This window comes from Puma concolor, chromosome D2 (assembly GCF_028749965.1).
Source record: "Puma concolor isolate L17-30 chromosome D2, mPumCon1.1.hap2, whole genome shotgun sequence".
Lineage (NCBI taxonomy): Eukaryota > Metazoa > Chordata > Mammalia > Carnivora > Felidae > Puma > Puma concolor.
The window spans coordinates 9,514,950-9,536,798 of record NC_141677.1 but is presented as its reverse complement, the minus strand read 5'-3'; the positions used below and the strand labels follow the sequence as shown (position 1 = coordinate 9,536,798).

General features: G+C 40.0%; 1 protein-coding gene across 3 annotated transcripts in view; it reads left to right on the top strand.

Moving 5' to 3' along the window:
• CHRM3 (cholinergic receptor muscarinic 3) overlaps window positions 1-21,849 on the top strand; it is a 524,164-nt gene that overhangs the window by 133,665 nt on the left and 368,650 nt on the right. For 2 of the 3 annotated variants that reach the window (XM_086679559.1, XM_086679557.1), the window contains exon 2: window positions 14,347-14,455. The gene's annotated coding sequence lies outside the window, so the exon portion shown is untranslated. Of the gene's footprint in view, window positions 1-14,346; window positions 14,460-21,849 lie in introns of all 3 variants that reach the window. The other variant, XM_086679558.1, reaches the window with a different exon arrangement.

Below are 21,849 nucleotides of genomic sequence, written 5' to 3'. Positions count from 1 at the left end.
AGAAAAGTCTCAAATGTATAACCCATCCTTACACCTAAAGGAGCTAGGAAAAAAAAACAAAAAACACAAAAACAAGCAAACCCTAAGACCAGCACAAAGAAGGAAATAATAAAGATTAGAGATGAAACAAATGATTTAGAAACTAAAAATCAATAGAACAGCTCAGTGAAACCAAGAGCTGGTTCTTATCATGAAAAAAAGAGAAAGGACTCAAATAAATAACATCACAAATGAGAGAGGAGGAATAACAATCAACACCACAGAAATACAAACAACTATAAGAGAATATAATGAAAATCCATATGCCAACAAATTGGACCATCTAGAAGAAATGGATAAATTCCTAGAAACATATGACCTACCAAAACTAAATCAGGAAGAAATAGAAAATTTGAACAGAATGATAACCAGCAAAGAAATTGAATCAGTAATCAAAAAACTACCAACAAACCAAAGTCCAAGACTAGATGGCTTCACATGTGAATCTTATTTTGAAGAAGAGTTAATACTTATTTTTCTCAAACTATTCCAAAAAAATAGAAAAGGAAGGAAAACTTCCATATTTATTCTATGAGGCCAGCATTACCCTGATACAAAAACCAAGTAAATACACCACTAAGAAAGAGAACTATAGGCCAATATCTCTGATGAACATGGTTGCAAAAATCCTCAACAAAATGCTAGTAAACCAAGTTCAACAATATATTTTAAAAAATATCACCACTATCAAGTGGGATTTATCCCTGGTTTACAAAAGTGGTTCAATATTTGCAAATCAATCAATGTGATACACCACATCAATAAGAAGAAGGAAAAGAACCATATGATCATTTCAGTAGATTCAGATAAAGCATTTGACAAAATACAACATTCATTCATGATACAAACCCTCAAGAAAGTAGGTTTAGAGGGAACATTCCTCAACATAAAACCCATTGCTAACATCATCCTCAATGGTGAAAGACTGAGAGCTTTTCCCCTAAGTTCAGGAACAAGATAAGGCTGTCCATTCGCACCATTTTCATTCAACATAGCACTGGAGGTCCTAGCCACAACAATCAAACAACAAAAAGGATTGAAAGGCATCCAAGTATGTAAGGAAGGAGTAAAGATTTCACTATTTGCAGAAGACATGATACTATATGTAAAAAACGCAAAGACTCCACCAAAAAACTACTAGAACTGGTAAATGAAGTCTGTAAAGTTGCAGGATACAAAATCAACACACAGAATCTGTTGCATTTCTACACAACAATAACGAAGCATCAGAAAGAAAAATTAAGGAATCAATCCCATTTACAATTGCACCAAAAACATTAAGATACCTGGAAATAAACTTAACCAAAGAGGTGAAAGACTTGTACTCTGAAAACTATAAAACAACAATAAAAGAAATTGAAGACAGCACGAAGAAATGGAAAACATTCCATGCTTATTGATTGGAAGGACAAATATTGTTAAAATGTCTATACTACCTAAAGCAATCTACACATTCAATGCAATCCCATCAAAATACCTCCAGCATTTTTCACAGAACTAGAACCAACAATTCTAAAATTGAAACCACAAAAGACCCTGAATAGCCAAAGCAATTTTGAAAAAGAAGAGCAAAACTGGAGGCTTCACAATTCTGGACTTCCAGTTATATTACAAAGCTTTAGTAATCAAAACCATACAGTACCGGCACAAAAATAGACACATAGATCAACAGAACAGAGTAGAAGACCCAGGAGCAAACCCACAATTATATGGTCAATTAATCTTCAACCAAGCAAGAAAGAATATCCAATAGGAAAAGGACAGTCTCGGGGCACGTTGGTGGCTTGGTTGGTTGAGCATCTGACTTCAGCTCAGGTCATATCTGACAGTTTGTGAGTTCGAGCCCTGGATTGGGCTCACTGCTGCCAGTGCAGAGCCCGCTTTGGATTTTGTGTCCCTCTGTCTGTGTCCCTTGCCCACTTATGCTGTTCTCTCTCAAAAATAAATAAACCTTTAAAAAAAAGCACAGTCTCTTCAACAAATGGTGTTGAGAAAACTGGACAGCAACAAAAGAAATAAACCGGACCACTTTCTTATACCATGCATGAAAATAAATTCAAAATGGATTTAAGACCTAAACGGGAGACCTGAAGCTATAAAAATACTAGAAGAGAACACAGGCAGTAACTTCTTTGACATCAGCCATAGCAACTTCTTTCTAGATATGTCTCCTGAGGCAAGGGAAACAAAAGCAAAAACAAACTATTGGAACTTCATCAAAATTAAAAGCTTCTGCACAGCTAAGGAAACAATCAACAAAACTAAAGGCAACCTACAGAATAGGAGAAGATAGTTGCAAATGACATATCTGATAAAGAGTTAGTATCCAGCATGTATAACGAATTTACAAAACTCAACACTCAAAGAAACAATCCAATTAAAAATGGGCAGAAGACATGAATAGATATTTCTCCAAAGAAGAAAGGCAGATGGCCAACAGACACATGAAAAGATGTTCAACGTCTTTCATCATCAGGGAAATGCAAATCAAAACTACAGTGAGATACCACGGCACACCTGTCAAAATGGCTAAAGCCAAAAACAGAAGAAACAGCAAGTGTTGGCGAGGATGTGGAGAAAAAGGAACCCTTGTGCACTGTTGGTGGGAAGGCAAACTGGTGCAGCCACTGTGGAAGACCATATAGAAGTTCCTCAACAAGTTAAAAATAGGTCTACCCTACAATCCAGCAGTTGCACTTCTATTTACCCAAATAGTACAAAAGTACCAGTTCAAAGGGTTACACGCACCTATGTGTTTATAGCAGCATTATTTACAATATGGAAGCAGCCCAAGTGTCCATCAATTAATGAATGGATAAAGAAGAGGTGGTGTATATTTACCTATGGATATAGATCTATATAGAGAGATAGATATATAGAATATTACTCAGCCATGAAAAAGAATGAAATCTTGCCATTTGCAATGACATGGATGAAGCTAGAGATTATAATGCTAAGTGAAATGAGTCAGACAAAGACAAATACCATATGATTTCACTCATATTGAATTTACAAAACAAAAAAAGCAAAGGGAAAAGATAGATGATGATAGATAGATAGATAGATAGATAGATAGATAGATAGATAGATGATAGATAGATAAAGAAACAGACTCTTAATTGTAGAGAACAAAATTGATAGTTACCAGAGGAGGGTGGGGAGATGGATGCCATAGGTGATGGAGATTAAGGAGTGCACTTGTTGTGATGAGCACTGGGTGATTTATGGAATTGTTGAATCTCTATATTGTACACATGAAAGTAGTATAACACTGTATGTTAACTAACTGGAATTAAAATAGAAACTTTAAAAAAAAACACAATATGCTAAAAGAAGGTAATTAAGAAAGAAGACTGTCTGGTGAAGTTTAATATAATCTTTGTTACAAACTTAATCACCTGTAAGAAAATGAGAACAAAAATGACCGAAGCAGATTACTTTAAAATGTTATTTATGGTTTTAAGCTGATTTTCACTTGAATTCATTTGTTTCATGATTTTTTTTTTTTAGTTTTGCAAAAGGCCCCATAATCAAAACCTTAAATAATTCTGGAGTATCCTTTAACTATTTGTGGAACTCTGATGGAAATAACATATTTTAATGTATTATCATTCTCCTTTGGGGAGGGAACAAAAGGTCAAATTATTCCAAGTTTTTAGAAAAGAAAAGCATTGTATTCCTTCCATTCCTCAATTTTTGTGGGAACATGATAAGAAAATATACTAAGGTCCCCATGACTAGGCCAAACTTTCCATGTTGGTAAATGGGTACATCAACGATGAGGCTAATCTGGTTGTCACCTGTGCTGCCCCACTGAACATGGGGCTGACTCAGTAGCCTTGACTGGACAGCCGGAGATCCTTTCCTCCTTCCGCGCCATTACACGCACGTCAAAATGGCGATGCGCATTTCGGGTGAGCGCACACACTAATTTGCATTTCTAGGTCTTTAACTTTCAAAACTTTTTCACATGCATGTTACTTTATTGGATCCCACATAATGGATTGGGAAAGGGGTCCCAGGCTAGATCACTATCATATGTCTAGGTGCTGGGGGCAGAATTAGCTACCACCTCTCACATCTAGAAGTCTACCAATCATTTCCAGCTTCAGGGACATTCTCTGAAACAGAAAACAAACAAAAACTTAAGTTCTCATAAGGTGGAGGGTCAATGGGATTTGGCATAATCCAACCTAAGTTTGAATCACCAGTTTTCCCATCTGTAGAAGGGGGCCAATGTACATTTTCAAGGTAGTAAGGAAGACTAAATGGCACAGTCCGTATTTGGAACAATTAGCATTTGGTCTAGTTCCTGGGAGAACCTCAGTAACTAACAGTGTATAATAAAAGCAATAAACTCTGATTGCAGTAAGGTTCTCATTAACTGAAGGGTCCTACCACTGCTGGTGGCTGCTGAACTTGAGTAATGGCTTATTTTGAAGATAGCATCTTTCTGTAAGGATGTTCCTCCAACGAGAACTGTCCCACTACGTGTCAGACTCCGTGCCGGGCACTGGAGATGCAGCAGTGAGAAAGAGCCTCTGCTCTCCTGCAGCTTACCGTGTCTCTTAGCATGTGCACATTTCTCTGCCTGTACAACTTTCTTGCACCAAGTGATTGCACTTTTAACAGAACCTCAGTCCTGGAATTCATTCAGCACCAAGTATTCATTGAGGGAAGGAAGACGGACAGATTAAAACTTGGCATTGATGAGGATGCCCACCAGTCGGTGCCAGTGGTCCAGAGTCTGCATGCTGTGGGCTTAAACTCAGTTGGGAACAATCTTCTAATAGTTAATATTGGCACTATACACTCATCGCATCTGGGGCAAAAAGCTCTTTATAATGCATTTTGTCTCCTCTCTCCAAAGGGGAGAGTTCACCATATTGCTGCCATGTTACCAGGTTGAGAACTTTGAGTGGAACCCATTTAGTATATATTTATTTCCCATTTAGGATATATTTTAAGCCCTTTACATTTCTTTTTTCCCATTTGGGCCCCATGTTTCCAGCACCCCAGACCATATGGAATGTGGGATCTGCCTTGTGAAAATGCTTTCACATTCTGGTCAGGCAATTCTTCAGGCGCCTGTGTTGCCCTTGGCTTTGGCTTAGGTTAAAGTAGCCTGTCTAATTGGGAAGATTATTTCTCCCTCTCCTGCCTGCGTTTGTTTTTCTGTTTGGGGATCTCTCCCATCAGATTCGTGGCCTGGAGCTGCTGTCGATACTTGTGAAGCATGTTCCCCAGCATCAAGGAGTCAATGTCATGGAGGTCAGTCGGCTGTTGAGAGCAGGGCTATTGTTAGGCCTGAGCAAAGGTGAGGACTGTGAAACTGGCTGTCACCTGGGCCTTTGGGCACAGGCTGCTGCAGCTTGACCTTGACCCAGAGAGATCCCACCTACCCTGGAATTGCTAATGAAGGAGACTGAGTATTTTAAGCAGGATAGGTGAATAGTGTTCAGTGCTTTCAAGCTGCAAGCCTGCTGCGCACGTGAAGAAACACTGTTGAGACTCCATCTTCACATTACTGGGTCTGAGAATGGTGTGAGCATCTGGAGGTCTGTTGCTTCCAATTCCACTCTTTTGAGATGGAGACCATAGTTTTGAGATTGATACTCAGGAGCTATGGACTGGGGAAGAGGCGATGTGTAAAAGATGCATTCGACCCACTGGCCCTGGCGGTTAGTGGTGAGGCTTCCAACTAGCGTGTTTCTGCATTCATCAACCAGCTGTATGCTTGTGGAATTCAGCGGATCCCTGCCCAGAGGTTGATAATCTTAATGAGTGTATTCATTGTATAAATGCATAGCTTAAGAGCAGCTTAATAATATGCACATATGGTGCATTTTTATATGGGGGAAGTTCCTTTCCAAAGCTTGTATGCCCCATACCACAGGACTGTTGCTTGTCCTTAGTTTCTTAATCCTGTCCTCGATATCAATTTGTAGGTGGACTGGAAACCTACTTTCTCTAATGTAGTGGAAGTCCCTCCTTTTATCCACATTTTGGGTGATACTTTCCTTGCTTAAATGTGTAGGGTAGAGAGGGGCTTTGCCCAGAGACATCTGCGTGAAGCCACACACTGAAATCCTGAATACATTTTGCCATAAACAAACCTTGCTGCCACTTTAAGCCATGAGGACGTCCTCTTTCTGCCCCAAGAGCACAGTATCCTATTGCCCTCAACGTTTGCTGTAGTCTTCCTTACTTAGTCAAGAGAATGCTGAGTATCAGCACTAAGGAATGCTTATGCATTTGTCTTTCTGTGACATTAAGGGAAGTGTTATCACTTCCAAAGACTTCAAGAGCATTTGTGAAATGTGTAAATGTTCTGACTGCAAAATGTACCTGAGACGTCTCTTCACCCAAAATACTAGTAAACCGTCATCATTTTGAAAACTGTAATATCCATGTGAGGTAACTGTGTGATTTCAGAGTCCTAAATCACTTCCTTTCAAACGCAAAACTAGGAAAGTGTCCAAAGGCATTCATGATGATAGCCATCTAACTATCCAGGCTGGTAAGGCGAAAAGAGAAAACCCCAACTTTAATCATTTCTGTGTTCTCTTGGCTGCCTTCCTCATTACCGTGCCTCCAGGAAACCAAGGCCTTTCCAGGTTTCAGGAAAATTTGTGCACTGGCTTCTCAGTCCTGGAAAGTTACCATGCACTCCAGCAGACGGCATTAGAAGTCCTAAGGAAGGCTTTCTTATTTAGATACAAATGCAGATTTTGTCTCTGTTGATCTATTCCAGTCGAAAGCTTCCGCATTCCAGTAGTAGGTTCTATGAGGTTTTAAGAAGACAATGAAGCTTGTTTTTTTTTTTCTTTTCTTTTGTTTCTTGGGCTTCAAAGATGACTTTGAAGTTTGCTTTCCTTGGGCTTTATGTCTGGAATCCTTAGCAGATATCAAATGACTGAGATATTCATAGATTGCTAATTTTGTTGTAGTTTGGTAAAAAAAAAAAAAAAAAAAAAAAAAAAAAAAAAAAACCCTAAATTTTAGCCACTCCTTCCAATCTAGACACCTCTTGGTCTGGTAACCATTATTTTATTTTTGTTTCCTTTTATCATCCGTAAATTAACTGGAACGTTGGTAGTGCTCATGATCCTTTTTAACATGAAGATTCAGACATTAATTCCATTTGCTCTCGAAGTACCTATTCTGTTGCTGTGATTTAAGAATGTTTAATTGAGTAGCTCTCTGATATGGAAGTAGGTTCTGAAGGATAACAATCCAGCTGCCAGTTTCCATCATGATTCCTTACATGCTCAGGGGCTGCAGTGTCGCAGTGAGTTCTGCGTTTGCACAGAGCCCTTAACTTTTCTCACGAAAAGAATCCGTTCAACTGGGGTTTGGTTTCTACCTTTGCCACTCAGTGGCTCTTTGGCTGAGAAATTCAGTCTGGAAGAAGCTCAGCTTCTGTGAAATACCAGTAGCAACAGTTTTGGAAAACTGAAAAAGAAAACAAAGATGCATGTAAAGTACCCATCAATGTGCTTGGCACAGAGGTAGGCTCGTGAGTAATGACTGTGATATTGCTCCTGCTAAAAAGGACCAGGAGAAAGACGAGAAAAGAGAGGAGAAGGAGAGGGAGGATGGAAGAGAGAGGAGAGGAGGAGCTTGGAATGGCCCAAATAAGGAGATTCTCCATTGTTCGATAGCCTTTGGGGAGGGTTTTCCCAAGTATCTCTTTCTTCAATTTACCTTAGCTCTCATCTTCAGTGTGATTACAAAGGGCGATGAAAGTCTCTGAAAGGCTTTTTTCTTTTCAGGAAGATGCCGATAGAAAATGCTTCCCACCTCCCCTCTATTGGTGCTTTGCCTCAACTTTAGATCGCCTTTCTGCATTAGCTAACCTCCACAGCACCCCTCCTTCAAAAGGCTTGGTCACTTCTCTACCATCATGACAGCTTTGATTCACAAGAGAGCCCTTTATCCACAGCTTGCCAAACTGGATGTCTCAACCCAATCAGATAATATTGGAGTCAGATTTAAAATTTAAATAGAGTTAGAAGCTGCTGTCTGTTTTGTAAATGGCATATGAGAAAATCTACTGATTTTTGTCTAGCTAATTTAACAGTCCTTACTTAAAATTAATATAAAGACTAATTGGCACATCAGGAAAGCAAATGTCGAATGAGCATGGAAGTTAATTTTCAGTGCAACTAGTCTTTAAAGTTTAATAGCCAATAAATATAAACATGAAGTGACAGTTACCTCATTACAAATGTAAACACATATAAACCTACCCAGTAGCAAGTTAAAACAAACTTAGAAATAAAAATATACCTCCTACTTTGGCTATGCCTGAGCCTTTCTTGCCAAGGCTATCATTCTTTTTGATTTATTATTTCCGACCTTAACACTGTAGCTGTCCACAGCACTTACTAAAATAGTTAATTCGTGCACCTGGGTGGCTCAGTCGGTTAAGCATCCGACTCAATGTTCCGGCTCAGGTCATGATCTCATGGTTGATGGGTTTGAGCCCTGCATCGGGCTCTGCACTGAGTGTGGAACCTGCTTGGGATTCTCCCTCTCCCTCTCTCTCTGCCCCTTCTCTGCTTGCTCTCTCTCTCTCTCTCTCTCTTGCTCTCTCTCTCTCTCCCTCTCTCAAAATAAATAAATGAACATTGAAAAATAAAATAGTTCCCATGAAAATTAATTTTAGAGTCTTAACAGAGAAGGAAAAATACCCATCAGATTATCCTTTATATAGTGGGAAACCTAGCTAAAATGTGTATTTTCATCCGGAATATCACCATGTATGCTGGGTATAACCATTAGTGCGCCTAAACCATGTATATATCAGATGTAGGTGTCTGGGCATAATCATTTGTATGGGAGAAAAGCCACCCGCTCACACAGAAGAAGCTGCTCCTGATTCCTGGATGATTAGGTTTCATGGTTGTATAATCAAGATCACTTTTCTGTACTTTCTTTGGTAGAAGATGCCTTTAAAAAAAAAATGTTTAATGTTTATTTATTTTTGAGACAGAGAGAGACCGAGCGCCAACAGAGGAGGGGCAGAGAGAAAGAGAGACACAGAATCTGAAACAGGCTCCAGGCTCTGAGCTGTCAGCACAGAACTTGACTCGGGGCTTGACCTCACAAACAGTGAGATCATGACCTGAGCTGAAGTTGGGCGCTTAACCAACTGAGACACCCAGGAGCCTCCTAGAAGATGCTTTTGATTAAACAGACTTCTTTACAGCCACCTGGGTGGCTCAGTCAGTTAAGCATCCAACTTCAGCTCAGGTCATAATCTCGCAGTTTGTGAGTTCAAGCCCCGCATTGGCTCTGTGCTGACAACTCGGAGCCTGGAGCCTGCTTCAGATTCTGTCTCTCCTGCTCTCTCTGCCCCCTCCCCTCTTTCTATCAAAAATAAGTAAACAAACAGATTTCTTTAAGTTTTTGTGACTTTCTTCTGTTGTAATGCAATGACCATAAGAGAATACTAATTGCTTCATAAGTAAGTGACACAGGTTAGAACTGCCTTCAGATTAAAGTTGGAGATGCAGATGGTCTGTGACCTGGGCATCTGCTGGCGTGGATATCAGGTCCTGTCTGAGCACGCGTCAACATGTTTTTGAGCTTCAGCTGTTGCTCTTGTCCAATACTGTCTCCCTTTTTGGGTAAGAACTTTCATCATTATCTTTGCTGTGGTTCTGTTAAAATAGCACGCCCCCTATATGCGGTATGCATACACACACACACACACGTGTGTGTGTGTGTGTGTGTGTGTGTGTGTGTGTGTAATTTTTTTTTTGCAGGAGTACCATAGTCAGTATCATCTTGTGTTGATTGCTTATCCTAATTGGCAAATGTGAAGGTAAACTCTATTTTAAGTCGAGTAGAGGGGCGCCTGGGTGGCGCAGTCGGTTAAGCGTCCGACTTCAGCCAGGTCACGATCTCGCGATCCGGGAGTTGGAGCCCCACGTCGGGCTCTGGGCTGATGGCTCAGAGCCTGGAGCCTGTTTCCGATTCTGTGTCTCCCTCTCTCTCTGCCCTTCCCCCATTCATGCTCTGTCTCTCTCTGTCCCAAAAATAAATAAACGTTGAAAAAAAAAATTAAAAAAAAAAAAAAAGTCGAGTAGATAGTTTAAATGACTCCATTTCAGAGAGAACTTAGCTCCAGTAATCCTTGTTTTTTAAATCCTCCTCTAAATGTTTCCATTTCCAATAGCAAAATAAATAGACAAACTAATAGCTCTTACTAAAACAGCAGTAAGTATTTTCCTGCTCAGGGAAAAAGTGAGATTTCAAATGTGGAGAAGTCTGGCATGTTACCACCACTCTTAGAAATGTATACATGTCAGCTTTTTTAAAATATAAATTTGAACTCATGCATGTTTGCACTTTTCTCAAATAAATGGATGAATTTCAAATAAGTTACCTATAATCACACGGTCTTGCTTTGACCATACTATCTTCCAATATTTATTATTTATTCTACATGAAATTGCTCATAATTTTGATGAGCCTTCTTAGCTTTTCGTATTCTGCATTTATGGACACAGATCCTTATGTTAGCATAACTTCGATACTTACAGCAAACAAAGCATAATACAAGTTTCACATTGTAACATTCCATAGTGATAAACTGTTTCCCTTTTGTTGGGTTATAATAATTGTAGTAACAACAACTGTCACTTATTGACTGTTTATACAAGAAGTCTTCCGTTAAGAGCATCTTTTAACAAAGTAGAGACCAAAAAGGAGTTTTAATGTGGAAATGCCTAGACTTTGATATACTTAAGTTTCCACTCACTGTGTGACTTTAGTCAAGAAAAAGCTTCCCACTCTTTGCTCCCCTTCAACTTCCTCCTCTGAAAAAGAATAAAAATGGAAATAGCTGACTTAGAGGCTGTACCCACTGGAGTCTGGTACATAGTAGATGTTTGGGAAATTGGGAAGATTGTCATTGAAATCTACTTCGAAAGCTCTTTTGCCCAAATCTATAAGATGAAGAGATGTATACTACTTTGTGTCTATTTCCAGATGGATTTCCAGGGTAATTAAGCAGTCAGTGTCACTGAGAACTTGCTAAGTGTCCATTTCTTACATATCAGATCCTTATTAGGTTTGCTGTTGCATTCTTCCTGCACTCATTCTTCACTTACTTTTTCAACAAATAACCAGTGTTTGGGCACCAGACATTTCTGAAGTCGCCATTACACTCAGGTTGCAGCTGGCATGAGGAAGGTGATATCTATTCAGTAAGTGTCAGATGACTCGGATGTGGTCTCCAACACTAGGCCAGTAATAGGCAGGCAGGAATGTATGTGGTGTGTGTGTGTGTGTGTGTGTGTGTGTGTGTGTGTGTGTGTGTGTGTGTTTACATGTCTGTGTTCCCCAGGAGGCTATAGTTGGTCATTTTGCTATCACATCATATCTTACCAATGAAAATGACCAAGATACAGCATCCTGGGCAAGACAGATGTTAACAGATAATACACTATGACTTAATAATAACAGATTTTTGCACAAAAAGGTTGTGCCTGTATATTTCTGCCCAAGGAATTAAGAATGGTTACAAAATTCACTTCTGAATTAAACATTTTTTTCAAGTGAATAGCAGTTTACCAGTGAGATGAGAAAAGATTCAATGTTAGAAAGCATAGTCTATGCAAAGAAAGCAGAAAATGCAAAGGCAGGTGAGACTTACATGTCCAGCAACGTTTTCCTATGGTCGTAATTGTCATGGTGGATGGATGAGTTTTAGAACAGGAGGGTGGGAAGGTGAACAGAGCTAGACCAGAAGGAAGGTAGCAAGCTAGTAAATATCATACTTCCCATGTAACAGGCAATATCCTGGACGTTTTAGGCGTATTTTGTCTCACAACTTTCAAAATAACCCTGTTTCAGAGGTAATGGAAATGAGACTTTGATTATGAAGTTGTTCAAGGTCATACAGCAAGAATATGGTGGATTTGGTGTTCAGAGCCACGTCTTTGAGATCAGAACCTCTCTTTTCTTCACCAAGATGCAATTAGTAGTTAAATGGAAAGCCACTTAAATGTCTTCTCATTTATTTGGGTTTAATTAATTTCTGCGAAGATAAAACTGTGGGATTTTGTTCTGTGTTGTCTCAAACTTCACTGAGAGTCCAAAGAATGTTCTACAACACTTTAACTTTCTTTGGGGTCTTTCAGATGTAAATGTTTCCTCTTCATAAAGACGGCATGGTTTCCTTGTGCTTTGTAGCAGATTTTTTTTTTTTTTGGTTTTTAAATAGGATTTTTAAATTATGTTTTACTTTTTTTAAAGTTTTTATTTAAATTGCAGTTCATTAACATACAGTGTAATATTAGTTTCTGGTGTACAGGTTAGTGATTCAACACTTCTGTACAACACCTGGTGCTCATCACAGCAGATTCTTGTTGACAGGCTTTATGCTTTTTTGTCTGTTTATTTCCGTCGCCCCTTAATCCATCCTTAGACAAGGCCAGTTGAGAACACCGTGGCCCGTTTATCCTGGTGGCCGGATTTCTTCATCCATCCTCATTGGCACGACCTGTATGCCAGGTTGAGTGTGGCTGGGTCTAACCTTTCCAGTGCCTCCTCCAAGGAAAAGCCCCACTGTCCCCAGAGGAGCCTGGCCATACTCGGTGCAGCCGTTGCATTGCCCCTGGGGGTCTGCATCCTCTGTGAGGATTGGATTCCCACCCCCTACCTCTAGTCTGCCTGAAAACACCCATCTTTCTCTAATATCATCCCCGCCCAAAGGAGAGCAATTCTTTAGATCAGAAGCCAACCGACCATTTCAATAAAAGGTCAGATAGTCTGTATTTTAGACGTTGGGAGTCATGCTGTTTGTCACAACCTCTTGACTCTGCCCTTGTGGCACCCAAGCCGCCAGAGACGATATGTAAATGAGTGGCTGTGGCTGTGTTCCAATAAAACTTTATTTATAGACTCTGAAATTTGAATTTCAAATAATCTGCATGCTTCTTTTGATTCCTTTCAGCGATTTAAAAATGTAAGACCCATTCTTAGCTCAAAAACAGGCGGCAGGCTGCACTTCGCCAGGCCCTGCTCTAGACAGACAGTCCGCCACAGCACTCACTGCTTCTTCAGTGGGGTAAATTGGGTCTGACCATCGGGGTCTTTGACGTAGCTCTTTCTCTATAGCTTCTCCAGCTTTTCCTAGTTCCTTGTGGTCACGCAGTTTCTTCCTAGGGTTTTAGCCATTTCTGTTTGCCCCCGTCTTTGTGCAAGGGAAGGACTGCATGAAGAGATCTGGCCGCAGGGAAAGGTGGTTAAGTTCTGTTCGCACGCTGATTTCTGATCCGAATTCTTTTTCCGTCTCTGGAAAATTTCTTTGTTATTGACCTTTTGCTGTTCTTCAGGAACCTCTCCAATTGAAGCAAATTGAACTGACTCCTAATGAATTTGTAATTCTTTGAATGAGGGCTATTTGACCTTAGTTCACTTGATGTTTCAGATTATGTATTCTGCTTTTTTTTTCTCCCGAGACTGTGTTGCAGACAGGAGGGTAATGTCGGCAAGTAAATGAAAGGGTTGATCAAACAAAAGTGTGAACTCAGACAAAAAATATGTGCCAGTTCCTACTTTTGTTGCCACTTACTCATTCGTTTACTCAGCAAATATTTACATGTGCCAGACCCTGCATCCTCACACGAGATCTCTCGCTTTGCAGGTCTACATACGGTGATGAGCAGAGGACCACGTTTGTCTCCCAAGAACCCCAGGGGAGGCAGAGATCAAGGAGACCCATCTTTCCTTGCATCTCTTGGTATCTGTCACTCATGTTGTAGGACATAGGGGGCACAGGAAGCATAGGACGACACGTGTTCCTACACGTCGCCCATGATAAGTGAAAGGACATGGCTCTAGAGGTCAGAGTCTGGGGCCAGCTGCTGTACTATTCTGAACCCTCAATGCTGTAAACGAGGAGACTACCTGTGTTGGAGCTTTGTTAGGAGGACTAAAAGAAATGTCATACACGGGCAAGATATAAATGTTTAGCACATAGGCCCTAAAAAAAACCACCCACATCCAAGGATGTCAAATTTGCCTTTTGTTTGTTTTGTTCTTTATTGATAAGTTTATAGCCTTCCAGTAAAGTCCTACCAATTTACTGCTAAATGTACTACTAAATCAGACTTATTTATTGACCGCACAGTGCGTGTCCGTGGCTGTACTATGCATTGTGGGAGAAATCAGAAAAGTGTGATGTATCACCAAACATTTTTTCAAGCTGGAGGTTGGAAACATACTCTTATATGAATGATACGAAATACTCTTTACTGACGTTGTTATCTCTTTGTGTGTCTTTTTTAGATCTGAACAGTGATGGCACACATTTCAGTTATGAGTCGCTCAGTGAGCTGTGGATCGACGGAACGATAAGCATGCCTGTCGTGATGTATGCCGCTAAGCCTCTTCACTAGTAGGTATTTTCTATTCAGTATTGTTTACGTGGTTATATATGGAGATTGTCAACAGAGTCTACATGTATAATGAAAGAGAAGCAGAATACTTGTGTTCGTGTTGTGGTTATGAACATGGCTAGATTTATTCTGGTTATGTGGCAGCCAGTTGCAAAATGAAAGAGCAGGTTAAAATGTACCTGTTGCGTATGTGTGTGTATATTAGTATGGAAGCGTATATGTATCCCTATGGCAGAGTTTAGAAGTATAGAACTTTACCTCTCTTTTAACTGAGTAAAAATAATGTCACTGGAAATGTTCACTGTCCTTTGGCCCTTTAATATCATCATATAAATCTGGCAGTGAAAGCCTAAACATTTTTACCTACTGTGATGTTTTGAAACGGTTCAATTTTATTGCCATTTTAACTAACAAGATATCTGATCGTGTGTCCACTTACACAAGTATCATGTGGTAATTGACTTGTCATGTTTATGGTGTCATGGAAAAGGAATTATACTGTGTCAGAAAACCCTAATTGGATCATCCGACCAGACCCTCAGGTCTCCAGGCATCAGTTTCCTCATCTGCAGAATGAGAGAGAATTTCCGTTTCACCTAATTCATAAGATTACTTTATAGGTCCAGTGAGATAATAACGTGAAGTTATTATTTAACTACAAACGCCATAAAAATGATGTTATCTGTGGCTGATTAATATTTCAAGGAGGAAGTTGGACAAGAGTTGTGATCATACTTTGCTTTTTCTTTAGTTTTTTTTTTTTTAATTTCAATTCTAATTAGTTAACATACAGTGTAATATTAAATTCAGGTCTACAATTTAGTGATTCAGGACTTCCATACATTTGGTGCTCAGCTTTTTAAATTGGCCAACACAGTTTGATATTTTGTGTGTTATTCACCCAAAATATAAATGATAAAATCATACTTAACTTTAATTCATGAACCAAATAAATTTCTCATATTTGAGAAAATTATGTGTAAATTAAACATGAAAAAAAAAAACAACAACCAACCATGTTTCTCACACATACTGTGCACACCAGTCCCCACCAACTATGGGTGTTAGATGTCTGCTTCTGTTCTCCTGGATACACTTTATTAGACTACGCTTGGGTATTTACACTCGGGGGAGAAAAGATACATTAGATACTTTTTGTATACAGTTTAATTTCAGGACATTAAGAGATAATGGAGAAATTCAACCAGAGATTATTCATTTAGCTTACTATATTAAATTCCTTTTTACCGAAACCTCTTCAGTGCCTCATATAGCCATTCTTTTTTTGCTAATGGAATACAGTTAGTGTGTTTAAAAGATTGAAAATGAGAATCTTAACGAATATATTTAGTAAGATGGAAAAAGACCTTTTCACTAAAATTTTAAAAGTTGTTATATAACCGGGACCATACAATGACACTGGTTTGCAGATTATTCTCCAGGAATTGGATATGATTATTTTTGAAAGGGCAATGGCTTATTACATGAATAAAGTGTTTGCGTTTAGGTGAAACAAAATCTTTAATAACAGGTAATATATATTCACTTGCTAATATTGTAGCATAGTCCCTAAGTGGGGGTGGGGGTGGGGGGGAGGAGCTGTCTAAAGTCAGATTTATGGGGTTGCCAACCAACCCAGTTGTTTCATTTTCCAGCTTTGCACTGTTCGACAGGTCCTTTAACCTCTCTGTGCCTTAGTTTGCTCATCTGTAAAATGGGTCTAATAATAAGAATGATTTCTTTTTCTAAAAAAAGAGAGAGAGAGAAAGTAAGAAAAGAGGTGGAAAGGCAGAATGTATGTCACAAAACGATGTGGAGGACGGTTTGCTTTTCACTTCCCCCGATCATTTTCTCTAAACCATATTGTATACTTATTCCTGTTATAAATAAACTTAAGGTATTGTCCATTGGGCTCACATTGGACAAAGTTCAGTGGTTGCACTGGGTGGTATATTTCAAATGAGTCATCATTTGTTCCCAAGATGGGAAATACTGATAATCTGGGGCGGTGATCTGAGCCAAGAGCCAATTGCCTGGCTGCTGTGTACGACTCAGAACAGAAAACCAAGTCTCTTTGTGTCACGTGTTAATTATAACCCATTTGGAACAGTGACAGTGCTTGTTCACCGCATCAGCACCCAGGATTATCTCATAGGGTTTTTGTGTGGGTTACATGAGTTAATAGGGTCAAGTGCTTAGGAGCGCTGTGTGATGCTTCGTAACTAATCAACATTTATGGTTATTATTCACTGGACAGAGTGAGGGATTATGGTAACCACCACAGATTTTGGAATCAGAAAGCCCTAAGTCCAAAACCATTCATTATGTTACGGTGGAAGCTAAAGTAGTTACTGAACCTTTCGAAGTCTCAGTTTCTGAAAAAAAAAAAAAGAAAGAAAGAAAGAAAGAATTTAAAAATACTCCATACTGCTTTTGTTAGGATGATTTAACACAACATCTGGCAAGCAGTGGTAGCCAACACCTGAATCGAGAGTTGTGAAAATATAGTCACAAATTATTATAGAATGCATTTTTAAAGTAATGTAAATCAGAGATACTCCGATTCTGAAAATGTCCTTCTTGCCATATGTTATATTTAGGGGACTTTTAGAAATGTGCCCAATTATATGATTTACTTTGCGAGATCCAGAATTTCAAAAAAGACAAATGAATAACTTAACTCAAATTAAAAAATGCAAACATAACTTAAATATGGTATCCTGATTAAAAAAAAAAATCCGTTGCCTTTTTTAAGCCTATCAGGGAATATCAACTCAGTGTTTATTTTGTTGTAAAGATTGGGCTGTTACCACATTTAAAATGATTTGTTTTCTAAAAAAAAAATAAGTGGGGGGGAGGAAAGAGGTGGAAATGCAGAATGTATGTCACAAAACGATGTGGAGGACGGTTTGCTTTTTCACTTCCATGAACATTTCGTCTAAACCATAGTGCAAACTTATTCTTGTTATAAATAAACTTAATGTATTGTCCTCTGGGAGCGTATTGGACAAAATTCAGTGCTTGTACTGGGTGGTATATTTCAAATGAGTCATTATTTGTTCCCAAGGTGGGAAATGCTGATAATCTGGGGCAGTGATCTGAGCCAAGAGCCAATTGCCTGGCTGCTGTGTACGACTCAGAACAGAAAACCAAGTCTCTTTCCATCACGTGTTAATTATAAACCGTCTGGAACAGTGACAGTGCTTGGTCACTTCATCTCTGTCCCTCAGTATCACCACCCAGAGACTCTTTCACATGCAAATTTAACCTGACTTGTTGAGAATTCAGATAGTGATACTATCAACAGTTGCTTTCTACACGCCTGTTATTCTTCTTGTTTATTTTTGCAGTAGCGTTAGCCTTTAAGAGTTTGCCCACGATGAGGACAGTCATGGTTGTAGAGGAGGTTTTTGGGTGTAAACGTTTGGGAAGTGCATTTTTTTTTAATGTTTATTCATTTCTGAGAGACAGAGAGAGACAGAGCGTGAGTGGGGGAAGGGCAGAGAGAGAGGGAGACACAGAATCCGGAGCGGGCTCCAGGCTCTGAGCTGTCAGCACAGAGCCCGATGCAGGGCTCGAACTCAGACTGTGAGATCATGACCTGAGCTGAAGTCCGACGCTTAAGCGACTGAGCCCCCCCAGGCGCCCCGGGGAAGTGCATTCTTATGTCCACGTATGCAGACATAGGCTTTGCTGTCCCTGCTTGGGGCCCTTGGTGAGAGATGACCTTGGTCATTCTGACCTCCTTCCGGAGGGCCCTGCATTGCTGCATGCTTCAGGCCTTCGGTATGGTCACCATTCACGTTTTGAAGTCTCGTATTAGGAGTTAGAGTGTAATAAAAAGAAGCAGAGTCGTTGTGCTCATCCAAACAAGTGGATTTCTCACATCGCCCTCCTTCCGCCCTCCTTCTTGCCGCGGCCATTGCGCACTTGCGATGTTTGTCTCAAAAGTGATTTGTGGCTTTAGAAGTGTCCTTTTAAAGGGGTCTGATCTAGTCGGTTATCACTCTAATACTTCATCAAATCGTGTCTCTGAAAACGAAGAGACATTTCATTCCCTGTCACAGGGCCAGAGTTTGGAAGAGGTAGGGGGCGTCCAGAACTAAAGTCGGCTGTCGTTCGGAGACAGACGTGAAATGAAATCTGTCTCGGCGGGACTTTCAAGAAGAGGTTGTGACTGTAAGCGTAACACACTCATGGCAGGGAGCGGGAGAAGCTCGGAGCGGTTGCGGGTGAGCCGGATGGGCGGCAGGACAGGCGGAAGAGGAGCTCATGAACAGCGAGTGTCTGCTGCCCAGTGACCAGAAGTAGCCTCAGATGAGCCGCAGATGCCCCCAGACGTGGATGAGACCCCCCTCTCTTTTGTCGGCTTCAGATCTCAGCCTCTGCGCTGACCGCCCACCCGGAGGCACCCCCGTCTCACCTGCCCGTCACCATCTCCTCGTGCTCGCCGTCCATCAGACTCCAGTTCTTCCTTCCAGACTCATTTGGCATTCGCTGCCGTCTGTGAAAGCTACCCCCATCCTCCTCTTAAAGTTGACCGTCCCCTCGGGGCGCCTGGGTGGCGCAGTCGGTTAAGCGTCCGACTTCAGCCAGGTCACGATCTCGCGGTCCGTGAGTTCGAGCCCCGCGTCGGGCTCTGGGCTGATGGCTCGGAGCCTGGAGCCTGTTTCCGATTCTGTGTCTCCCTCTCTCTCTCTGCCCCTCCCCCGTTCATGCTCTGTCTCTCTCTGTCCCAAAAATAAATAAACGTTGGAAAAAAAAAAAAATTTAAAAAAAAAAAAAAGTTGACCGTCCCCTGCTGTCCTTCCACCTCTGTACTGCGGACGCGCCCTAGTGAGAGACCACATTCTTCACTTCTTCTGCAATACTTGGCTTCCATTTCACCATCAACCGAGTGGCTTAGGAACAACAGAAATTTATTCCTCACTGTTCTGGAGCCTGGGCACTCTGAGATCAAGGCACCAGCAGACTTCATGTAGGGTAAGGGTCTGCTCTTTAGAAAGCCATGTTTTCTGTGTCCTCACATGGTGGAAGAGGCAAAGGAGTTTTCTGGGGCACCTTTTATAAGTTTCCCACGTATTCTTGTATAACTATAATCCCATTCATGAGGGCTTCACCCTCATGACTTAATCACCTCCCCAAAGTCCCCGCCCCCCTCCACATGCCACCACACTGGACATTTGCATGTGACATCTGAGTTTTGGGTGAGAGGTCCGCAGTCAGTCTCTAACAAGTATCCATCTACCCCGTTGCAGTCTTGTTGAGGGCATTCCTCGTCTTACTCAGTCTCTTATGTCCAGGGTCTAGTGCTCAACAACTAATTCCTGATTAAATTAATGGTAGAAACAATACCATTCTCTGTCCTCAGACTGAAGAGGCAATAATTGCATTTGCCACATCAAAAGATTTCTACGAAATGTTATTCAATATGGATATTACTTCAAATTGTTATTAATATAAATCTGCAGGGGCACCTAATGGCTCAGTCGGTTCAGCGTCCGACTTGAGCTCAGGTCATGATCTTACAATTCATGAGATCGAGCCCCACATCGGGCTCTGTGCTGACAGCTCTGAGCCTCGAGCCTGCTTGGGATTCTGTGTCTCCCTTTCTCACTGCCCCTCCCCTGCTCGTGCTCTGTCTCTCTCTGTCTCTCAAAAAATAAAATAAAACATTAAAAAGTGTATATATATATATAATTTTATATTATATTATAATATATTATACATTATATAATTTTATATTATATATTACAATATTATATGTTATATATAGATCTGCAAAAAGTATAACCAGAAAAATGAAAACTGGCAACTTTTTTTTTAATTTTTTTTTTTTCAACGTTTATTTATTTTTGGGACAGAGAGAGACAGAGCATGAACGGGGGAGGGGCAGAGAGAGAGGGAGACACAGAATTGGAAACAGGCTCCAGTCTCTGAGCCATCAGCCCAGAGCCTGACGCGGGGCTCGAACTCCCAGACCGCGAGATCGTGACCTGGCTGAAGTCGGACGCTTAACCGACTGCGCCACCCAGGCGCCCCGAAAACTGGCAACTTTTAACATATTATGAGATTTGTATCATTTTTAACACTTTTAGAAAAACAGAACACAGTTTTGAAAATGTAAAACTGATTCTACTAACTTCCTTATGGGTTTACTATTGAATGTATTATTTTTAGAACAGCATTTCAACAATAATGAGAATTATTTGACCTTTTCTTGACTGAGATGGAAATGATTTTTTCCATGTAAGTTAATATGTAAGAAATTATTTATATATTAATTAAGGAATTAATAGATTAATTAATAGTTTACTAATATATAAAAAAACATTAAAGAGTTCTTAAGGTTTTGTTTTATTATAGTAATTATTACATATATTTAAAACTGATTTTGTTCAATTCATTATAAAATATATTAAAATGTGTAAGATATTTTAACATAGTTTACCCATGGAAACCATGGAAGATACCTACTATTAATCTGAATGGGGAAAGGTGGAGAACATTCCTATAGGTTTGAGCTGTTTTTGAAGAAATATAGAGAAAAACAACCAAACCAAAAAATTCCCTCCAAGTCAATAAACGAAACCCTCATGATGTAGCCGCACGAAGTTCTATCTGAAACTTAACTTTGGTGGCCGTATACGACACAGTAGTGGACTTACAATTGTTTAATATTTATACTTGAATAGTACCATGTTAACAGGGAAGATCGTCACATCCGCTAAACTCGTATTTTCACGCTCGACATTTATCTTTGTTACTTCGTGTACATCACTCTTACACAGAGGAGTCACTACAGGCTAACGTAGAATTGTGACACACTGTATCTTAAGCCATTCAGCTCTCACAGATGGCTGTAGGTAGGTAAGCGGAAGGCATTGAGCCAGTAAAGACGTATTTCAGAGAGGAAAATGGGCTGACCGTTTTCAGTGCATGAGCTATTTTAGATTGACATGCTTCTGGCAAAAAGGGATAATGTTTGAATGAATCATGTATCAAGAATATTCATCCAGTTGTGTAAGCAGAAATACAGGACTAATGTAGGAGTGATGAATATTCATCCAGTTGCGTAAGCAGAAATATACGACTAATGTAGAAATATAGGGCTCGGGTAATCACAATATTAAAGCTTTGGTGTCCTCCAATAAGTAGAGCATGGTATGCCAAGAATAACATATTATCGGAAGAAGTAGGGGTTTTTATTTTGTTGTTGTTGTTGTTATTCCCAGAGGCAACACTTGAAAATTTTCGAGATTGTTTCCTGGTAACTTTCTAAGTCTTTATTTTATATATTTGAAGATTCGACTATCTTAGTGACTATTTCCTGACATTCTTTTTAGCTAATGAACTTACAGGCGTGTGGTGAAACTTGGCAATGACAGTGAAG